The sequence below is a fragment of the Pteropus vampyrus genome, unplaced genomic scaffold (genome assembly GCF_000151845.1).
Source record: "Pteropus vampyrus isolate Shadow unplaced genomic scaffold, Pvam_2.0 Scaffold1000004321, whole genome shotgun sequence".
NCBI lineage: Eukaryota > Metazoa > Chordata > Mammalia > Chiroptera > Pteropodidae > Pteropus > Pteropus vampyrus.
The window spans coordinates 27,538-37,251 of NW_011918723.1; the positions used below are offsets into that span (position 1 = coordinate 27,538).

The following is a 9,714-nucleotide window of genomic DNA, read 5'->3' on the forward strand; positions in this document are numbered from 1 at the left end:
AGTCTCTGAATGTAGCTTGCTTAACATTTTCAATTCTCTTGCCTCCTCCCTACATTAAGGTTATTTATTTAGGGAAGGTTACAATTGATCTGAAGTTTAGGAATTCTCTAGGAAAGATAAGAGATGAGATATTCAAGGCTGAACGAATGAGTCCAGGGCAAAAGTGGCTTGAGTGCTTCATTTATTTGTCTAAATTCCTGCCAGCACTTGGATATTCATCTGAAAATTCTCTATTTTGTTAGTTCTTCAATTATTTAAAAATCTATTTTTTAAAGTATTAAAAATTTTTTTTTTGTCCAGAATTCTCAGTAGTTTTCAATGTAAGGGTTTGTGTGAACACTTGGGTCTACCATATTACCGGGAAAACGAAGTCTCGATTCCATTTTATTTGTTTCTATGTTGTGGGATTCTCTAACGGAGACACGGGACCCTGAAGCTATAAGCAGGAAGCAGCGTTTATTGATGCTGGCACCAGCTCAGGGGATTCTTATCCAAAGGCTGAGGCCCGATTGTAACATGGCGGCAGTTTTACACAATCTTGTACTTCTGCATTGCTACACAGCTATAGATATTCCATATAAAGAAGTAGAACAAAAGGAAAACATTGATTGGCTGCCAGACTAAGGAAACCGGCTTAATCCTTTAAGCAGGTTTTTGGATTGCTGCATCAGCCTGAGAGTCCTGGGAAGGGAGGTGGGGTGCAGTCAGGGATTAACGCTTTCGAGCAGGAAAATGGTCAGGCAGTGTCAGGCTGCCACATCTGTTGGTGTCTTTAATATTTGTTCCTTCTATTTCGTTTATGATTTATTTCCTTTTTCTAAGTTCATGATTCAGAACAATTAATCTCTCAGTCTTCTTTATATGAGATAAAAATGTATAGTTAAGGCTGTAAATTTCTCTCTGAGTACAGCTTTAGTTGTATTCACCAAACTTTTACATATGGGAGCTTCATTTTATTCAGTTGTACATGTTTTATAATTTCTACAGTTATTTCCTCTTTAACTCATGAATTATTAAGAATTTTTTTTTTTTAGTTTCTGACTATGGAGTAGGGAAGTGGCTATTTTTGTGTTTTTCTTAATTTATTTGTATTACGACCAGAAATATAGTTTCTGATATTGAGTCTTTGAAATTTGTTGAGAATTTATTTGTGACTCAACAAATAACTAATTTTTTGTTTGTATTCTAATATCCTTGAAAATGGTTTGTATTCTCTATTTCAGAATGAAATCCTGAACCTATTTGATTTAGTTTATTAAGTTTATTTTTATTCCAAATATATATATCTTCACTAAGTTTTTGTTTGTTTAATCTATTAGTTTCAGACATAAATGTATTATACCGTGTCTGTAGATTTGACTGTTTTTCTTTATAATTCATGCAGTTTTCATTTTATACATTTCAAGGCTCTGTTGTTAAGTACATTGAACTTTGTGATTACTTCATGTTAATGGTAAATTACTTATGTTACTGTCTTGCTTTTTATCTTAAGGCCTAATTTTTACACTATGAATATTTGTATAACAGCTTTCATTTGCTTAGTATTGTTATGGTATATCTTTTTTCCTCTATATTCCAAATTTGATGTGTGAAATAGTTTTAGGCAAGTTTCTTGACATGACATGTGGCATTTTTAGGCACCATAGAAGAGACTAGATCCATGAAGACAATTAACTTTATCTAAACATAATAGGCATTCAAAACAATGGAGAATGCAAAGAATAGTAAATAAACAGAAAATATAATTAGATCTGAACCTCACATACACACATATACATAAAGATCAAAAACCTAAATGTGAAAAAGCAACCTTAAAACTTAGAAAAGATAATAGCAGAAAATATCTTTATGATTTTGAGTCAGGAAAATAGTGTTTTAGACATTACAAAAGGCGCAAATCATAAAAAAAAATTCACAAATTGTGTGATATATATAAATCAAAAACTTCTCCATGGCAAAAAGTTCCATAAACATAGTTTAAGTCACGATATAGACTGGAAGATGATATTTTTAGCACATATAATTGATACAGAATCAGTACTTACAATGGAAAATAGTTATAGCATGTATCAATAATCCATTCCTTTTTATTGCTGCCGGTATTCCATCTTATAAGTGTGTTTAATCATTCACCATGAAGGACATTGTTTTTGACTATTATGACTAAAACTTCCATGAATATTCATACATAGATTATCTTATTTTATTTTATATTATTTTATTTTACTTTATTTTATTTAATTTTATTTTATTAGTTTCAAGTATACATTATGTTGGTTAGACATTTATATAGTTTATAAAGTGATTTCCCTTAGTTGCTCTTTCTCTCCTCTGGCTCTCCACCTAGCCATTTCATTAATGCTAACTGCATTCCCTATGCCATGCTCCCCAACCCTGTGACCATCAACTACTAATTTGTACTTCTTTAACCCTTTAACCCTTTCTCCCAGCACCCTGACCCCCTCCACTCTATCACTAGAATGTCCTCTATATTTGTGAGTCTGTTTGTGATTAGTTTGCTCTTTTTGTTCCTTAGATTCCACATATAAGTGAAATCATATGGTGAAATCTTTCTCTCTTACTTATTTCATTCAGCATAATAACCTCTAGGTCCATCTATGTCGCTGCAAATGATAGGATTTCATTTTTTTTTAATGGCTGAGTAATATTCCATTGTATATATGAACCATAACTTTTTTTTTTTTTAGGCGAGGCAACCCTTGGTTGACCTCACAGATTGCAAGGACCTCGTCAGCTTACAATCCCTTATTTTTTATTTTTTTTACGCCTACAGCACCTGGTCTTCCTAGGTGGTCTCCCATCGAAATTCTAACCAGGCCCGACCCTGCTTAGCTTTCGAGATCAGATGGGATCGGGCTTGTTCAGGGTGGCATGGCCATAGACTGAACCATAACTTTTTTATCTACTCATCTGTTGATGGGCATTTAGGTTGCTTTCATATCTTAGCTATTGTAAATTGTGCTGCCATGAACATAGGGGTGCATAGATCTTTACGAATTATTGTTTTGGCTTTCTTTGGATAAATTCCCAGAGGTACAATTGCTGGGTCAAAAGGCATATATATCCATTTTTAATTTTTTGAGACACCTCCAGACTGTTTTCCATAGTGGCAGCACCAATTTGCAATCCTACCACCAATATATGAGGGTTCCCTTTTCTCCACACCCTTGCCAACACTTGTTGTTCTTTGATTTATTGATGATAGCCATTCTAACAGGTGGTCTCACATTGTGGTTTTAATTTGCATTTCACTGATGATTAGTGACCTTGAGTATCTTTTCATATATCTATTGGCCATCTGTATTTCCTCTTTGAAGAAGTATCTGTTCAGGTCTTCTACCCATTTTTTAATTGGATTGTTTTTTTGTTGCTGAGTTGCACGAGTTCTTTATATATTTTGGATATTAACCTCTTATCAGATGTATCATTAACGAATACCTTCTCCCAATCGGTTGTCTTTTTGTTTTATTGATGGTTTCCTTTGCTGTACAAAACCTTTTTAGTTTGATGTAGTCCATTTGTTTATTTTTTCTTTTGTTTGCCTTGCCTGAGTAGATATATCTGAAAAGAAATTACTGTTAGCAATATCAGAGAGTTTACTGCCTCTATTTTCTTCTAGAAGTTTTATGGTTTCGTGTCTTACATTTAAGTCTTTGAGTCTTAAGACTTTGAGTCTTGTATACAGTGTAAGAAGGTGGTCCAGTTTCTTTTCTTCGCTTGTATCTGTCTAATTTTCCCAATACCATTTATTGAAGAGACTATGTTTACCCCATTGTATATATTCTTGCCTCCTTTGTCATATATTAAGTGAGTATATAGGTGTGGATTTATTTCTGGGCTCTATTCTGTTCCATTGATCAGTGTATCTTTTTTTATGTCAGTATCATGCTGTTTTGATTACTGCAGCCTTGTAGTATAGTTTAATATTAGGTTGCATGCTACCTCCAACTTTGTTCTTTTTTCTCAAGATTGCGTGGCTATTGAGGGTCTTTTATGGTTCCATATAAATTTTAGGGTTATTTGTTCTAGCTCTCTGAAAAATGCCATTGGTGTTTTGATAGCGATTGCATTGAATCTATAGATTGTTTTGGGTAGTGTGGCCATTTTAATGATGTTGGTTCTTCCTACCCATGAGCACGGTATATGCTTCCATTTATTTGTATCTTCTTCAATTTATTTTTTCAATGACTTATAATTTTCTAAGAACAGATCTTTTACCTCCTTGGTTAATTTGATTCCCAGATATTTTATAGTTTTAGATGCAGTTGTAAATGGGATTGTTTTCTAAATTTCTCTTTCCAAAAATTCAACATTGGTATATAAAAATGCCACTGACTTCTGAATATTTATTTTGTAACCTGCTACTTTACTGAATTCATTGAATTCATTGATCAGTTCTAACAGTTTTTTGGTGGAATCTTTAGGGTTCTTTATATATCGTCAGCAAATAGCGAGAGTTTTACTTCTTCCTTTCCAATTTGGATACCTTTTATTTCTCTTTCTTGCCTTATTGCTGTGGCTAAAACTTCCAATATAATGTTGAAGAGGAGTGGTGAAAGTGGATATCCTTGTTCCTGATCGTAAGGAAAACGCTTTTAGCCTTTCCCCATTGAGTATGATGTTAGCTGTAGGTTTGTCATATATGGCCTTTATTTTGTTGAGGTATGTTCCCTCTATTCCCACTTTGCTGAGAGTTTGTATCATAAATGGATGCTGGATTTTGTCAAACGCTTTTTCTGCATCTACTGATGTGATCATATGGTTTTTTATCTTTTGATTTGTTAATGTAGTGTATCACATTAATTGATTTGTTGATATCGTACCAATCTTGCATCCCAGGAATAAATCCAATTTCATTATAGCGTATGATATTTTTAATGTATTGCTGAATTCGGTTTGCTAATATTTTGTTGAGGATTTTTGCATCAATGTTCATAAGAGATATCAGCCTATAGTTTTCTTTTTTTGTAATGTCTTTGATTTTGGAATCAAAATAATGGCGGCTTCATAAAAAAAATTAGGGAGCCTTCCCTCTTCTTGAATTTTTTGGAATAGTTTGAGAAGAATAGATGTTAATTCTTCTTTGAATGTCTGGTAAAATTCACCTTCGTAGCCATCCGATCCAGGACTTTTGTTTCTTGGGAAGTTTTTGATTATTGGTTCTATTTCATTGGTGGTAATCAGTCAGTTCAGGTTTTCTGTTTCTTCTTGGGAGATTGTATGTTTCTTCCAGAATTGTCCAATTTGTTGGCATATAATTGCTTGTAGTATTTTCTTGTGATCCTTGTGTTTCTGTGGAGTCTGTAGTTATTTCTCCTTTTTCATTTCTGATTTTATTTATTTGAGTCCTCTCTCTTTTTTCCTTGATGAGTCTGGTTAAGGGTCTGTCAATTTTGTTTATCTTTTCAAAGAACCAGCCCTTGGTTTCATTAATCGGTTATATTGTTTTTCTAAACCCTATTTCGTTTATTTCCACTCTGATCTTTATTATTTCCTTCCTTCTATTCACTTTGAGCTTTGTTTGCTGTTCTTTTTCTAGTTCTTTTAATTGTAAGATCAGATTGTTTATTTGAGCTTTTTCTTGTTTCTTGAAGTAAGCCTGTATTGCTATGAATTTCCCTCTTAGGACTGCTTTTGCTGTGTCCCATAGATTTTGAGTCATTTGATTTCTTCCTTGATCCCCTATTCTGGGGGCTCTGGACATGATCTTTGTGTGGGTAGTATGTGATCTTCTATTGTTGCCAAGCCTTTATTGTTGTTAACACATCAGTGGATGGGATTAACGCTAAGGCTGACTAATTGTGGGAATTGGCTGCACCCACAGGGTAAGAATGGCTGTGTAGGGGCTAACCCCACTGAGCGGATTTGCCCTAGCAGGCTTATGTGCTTGTTGCAACCACCCCTTATGTGTACCGCTAATGGAGCTAGTCAAGATTTGCTCCATTGTGGTCTAGTGCCAGCCTCCGGATGCATTGGTTTTGTGGCCCCTTGGGAGGGGCTCCCCAGTAGGCCAAGGTCAGCCACTGCTTTTGATTGCTCAGGGCTACCTGGTGGGAGCTACAAAGCGATCCATAGACGGTTGTTGCCTATGCTGGATCTATGGGTAAGTAGAAGAGGCAACGCTGTAGGCAGCAATCTGGTTATCCCTCGTCCCTGACCTAGGGCAGTTTAGCAGAGGGACCAGTGCTCCTCAGGGCCTGACACTGCCTGTCAGTTGCCCATAAGTCTCTGAAAGTGGAAGAATCTCTGGGTGATATTCATGGTGGGTGGTGCAGGGACCCAGGGAGTCTTCTGGGTCTATGGAGTAAATTTCCCCCTGCCACTGCAGTGTCGGTTTATATGCCAGCGCGTCTCTGTGGCTCCCTGCTGCCTACCTCTGGCCTGAATGCACCTCCCCAGGGCAGGGGCAGCTGCCTATCAACGTGCGGAGGGTGTTTTGTGTATCAGATGGGGCAAGAGCTCAGGGAGTCAAGGGCCGCCAGGCCAATAGCCTCGGTTTTCTGAAATTTCTGCATCTGCACGTTCCCACAGTAGTCACAGATCACTTGGAGACAAACTGCTGTCTGGGGGCAGTCCAACAGATCCCTGTGATCCACCTAAGTTTGTGTTGGCAGCAGTAATCTGCCTGAAACTGTCTCTGAAATGCAGGCTCACAGAGTTGGCTGCCAGCTGTGAATGTTTGGCTCCTAATCAGTGCAGGGTGTGGTGGCCATCCAGCAAGAAAGCCCCAGGCAAACTGCAGGTTAGGTAGAGTGGGCTGATCTCCTCGAGCCAGCAAGCACTTTCTACTGGGCCATTTGGGAGGGGTCTGCCCAGACAAGCTGGTGCATAGGGGTGCCCGACTAAGGCACAGTGGTGGCTGCCTGTTCAGACCTCGTTCTGGTGCCAGGAAATGCAGTCTTTATCCATAAAAATCTTGCATGAGCCTCCGACCCACCACCGGTGTCCCAGGCGAGTGTCCGTAAGTCAGAGAGCCTGTGCATGAGCCCTTTAAAGAGGTGTCCAGAGATTTGTCTTCTTCTGTCTCACCCAGATAGCCAGAATCTCCTTTGTTTTTTTTTCGGTTGGAGTTATTGGAATCTCCTCTTCCCTGGGCTAGGACCCTGTGCTGGGGAGCCTCTGAATGAGGCCAGGACCCCCATCTCTTTCAGGGTAGCCTCTGCACCCTCGCTCTCTCCTAGTAATCCTCTACCGCCCGCGGCTGCAGGTCCAGCCCGATTCGCAATTTTTCCCCTCGTTCTGGCTTTTATGTGGTCCTTTATGTTATCAGACGTATGTGTTTTGATCAGCTGGACTTCAGGTGATTCTCCACGTTGATTCTTGTATAATTTAGTTGTAATTTCAATGCGGACCCGGGAGAAGGCAAACCCTACTTTTATCTAGTCCGCCATCTTTCAGCCATCCCATACATAGGTTTTTACATGAACATAAGTTTTCATTTCTCTGGAATAAGTGCCTGTGTGCAATTGCTGGGTTGTGCAGTTAGTGGATGTTTTATAAGAAATTGCCAAACAATTTTCCAGAGTGCCCGTACCATTTTACATTCCTACCAGCAATGCCTGAGAGGTCCAGTTTCTCTGCATCCTCTCCAACATTTGGTCTTAACGCTATTTTTTATTATAACTGTTGATCTATTTCTATCTAAAGATTGATTTAATTCAAACTTGGAAAATGTTAAGATCCTATAAAGCCAGCTGTTGGGTACTCAGTAAAGTAACTTTAAAAATGTGCATAGGAGGTGGGAAAGTACGACAGATAAGACCGGCAGATGAATCTTTCAAGAGGTTGTCCTATGAAGAAAGGAACCTGACCAAATTGTAGCTACAGGAAGAGCTACAATTTATTCAATGGAGCAGATGTAATTATGTTTATATTCTGGAAAAAAAAATCTCAAGGGTAGTTAAGGATGGTACAAAAAAAAAAGAAAAGTGGCACAGTCTAAAAGATGCAGAAAGAGGTAGCATTAGGGTACCTCTTCTCCTGAGTGGGGCAAGCAGGAAGTAAGGATGGGTGCAGAGGATGATTTATTTTCTGGTTAGGGAGTTAATGTTGAGAGAGTTCCTGTAAATTTGAGGTGCCGCCCCTGCCCCTCTCTCCCTTGCCCTGGGAAGTGAAGGGCAAAAGATGAGGTAAGCATCCAATCTCAGCTTTGAGGAATGGGAGAGACATCTGGGTGGAAACACACAAAAAGAATGTCCAATAGCATTTCCAGCCTCACTGGAACTGGAGCTCATCAATTTTTAGAGATAAGCAGTTGACACATTCAGGCCACAAATATTTATTCTTAATAGCTGTTTATTTAATTTCAGCTTACTCAGTAGCTCACAGTTCTATTGTCTCAGTTTTTTGTTTTGCTAAAAATTTTTTTTAATCTACTTTGTTGGTGCATAATCTACATACAGTGAAATGTATTTGTTTCAAATGTGTGGGTCAATGAGTTTTGATAAATGGGTGTACCTGTGTAACTGCCACCACATTCAAAATAAAGAACATTTCCACCACCTCTAAAGATTTCCTTATGTCCCTTTACAGTTTCCCTCACCTACCTCTAGCCCCAGGCAAACGCTGATTTGCTTTCTGAAAGTATATATTAGTTTTGCCTTTTTTAGAGTTGCATAAAAATTGAATCATATAGTTTGAACTTGTATCTGGCTTCTTTTGCTCAGTAAAATGTTTTTGAGATTCATCGATGAGTAATTTTCCTCTTCTTTTGGTCCTTTTTATTGATGAATGGTGTTCCATTATTATGGATATATTCCAAGTGTGTTTATCCATTCACCTCTTGATGAACATTTGGGTCGTTTCCAGGTTTTGGCTATTATAATTAAAGCTGATGTCAATATTGAGTTATAAAACTTTTGTAGGCAAATATTTTCATTTCTTTTAGCTAAATATCATTGTGTGAAATTATTGGAATTTTTTTTATTACTAGACTTTATGGTTTAGAACAGTTTTAGGTTTACAAAATTGAGCAGATTGTACAGAGTTCTCACATCCGCTTTTCTCCACAATTTCTCCTATTATTAACATCTTATATTAGTATGCTATATTTCTTAAAATTCATGAACCAGTATTGATACATTATTATTAGGTAAAGTCCGTAGTTTATTGAGATTTCTTTAGTTTTAACCTAATGTCCTTTTTCTGTTCCAGGAACTCATCCAGAATACCTTATTACATCTAGTTGTCATGTCTCCTAAGGCTTTTCTTGGCTGAGATAGTTTCTCATACTTTTCCTGTTTTTGGTGACCTTGACAATTTGAGGAGTATTGGTTAATTATACCGTAGTATTCCTCTCTATTGAAACTTGTCTTACGTTTTTCTTAATGATTAGAGAGGTGTTATGGGCTTGAGGGAGGAATATCACAGAGAAAGTTTACATTTTCATCACATCATATCAAGGATACATACTATCAACATGATTTATGAATGTTGATGTTCACCTAGTCACCTGGCTGGGGAAATGTTTGTTAGGTTTCTCTACTGTAAATCTACTCCCCGCACCCTCTCCTTCCACACTGTGTCATTTGGATATCTCTGTGTACAGCCACACTTAAGGAAGAGGGGGTTATGTTCCCCATTATCTGAGTTTTTATGTACAAAAAATTATTCTGTTCCATATCCTTCCAGAATTTAGTGCCAGGAAAAGTTTGTCTTTCCTGGCATGCTTGTGTACCCTCCTTTATCAGAGAA

At 37.4% G+C, this 9,714-nt stretch overlaps 1 pseudogene; it reads right to left on the reverse strand.

The window, feature by feature from the left end:
- Positions 1-2,785: 2,785 nt before the first annotated feature.
- On the reverse strand, positions 2,786-2,904 carry LOC111735629 (annotated as a pseudogene).
- Between the last annotated feature and the right edge of the window lie 6,810 nt (positions 2,905-9,714).